Here is a 301-nt window from a genome sequence, read left to right as displayed (position 1 = left end):
GAGCTCTACACAATGTACTGCTGAGGTCCACTTCCCTTAATTTAGTTTTTATGAGCTTAAGGGCCTCCTTTTGCTGTGGGGAGGTATTGCCAATGTTCAGGGATTCTAATTTGGATCCAATTAACTTAGTTCTAACACTTATGTGAGTGTCCCTCTGAATCAGGTGAGCGAAGCCTGGTCCACTAGTGAGAACCCCTCTACTTTCTTTGTTGGGAGACAATGTGAATGCTAGCTGCCATGCTCTTTTCTCAATTGATGGCTGGGTGAATTCCACCCTAAGGGCCGGAGCACACACTATGAA

This window comes from Gekko japonicus, unplaced genomic scaffold (genome assembly GCF_001447785.1).
Source record: "Gekko japonicus isolate JY-2015 unplaced genomic scaffold, Gekko_japonicus_V1.1 scaffold1171, whole genome shotgun sequence".
Classification (NCBI taxonomy): Eukaryota; Metazoa; Chordata; class Lepidosauria; order Squamata; family Gekkonidae; genus Gekko; species Gekko japonicus.
The sequence above is the reverse complement of the archived record's forward strand: the minus strand, read 5'-3'. Positions refer to the sequence as shown.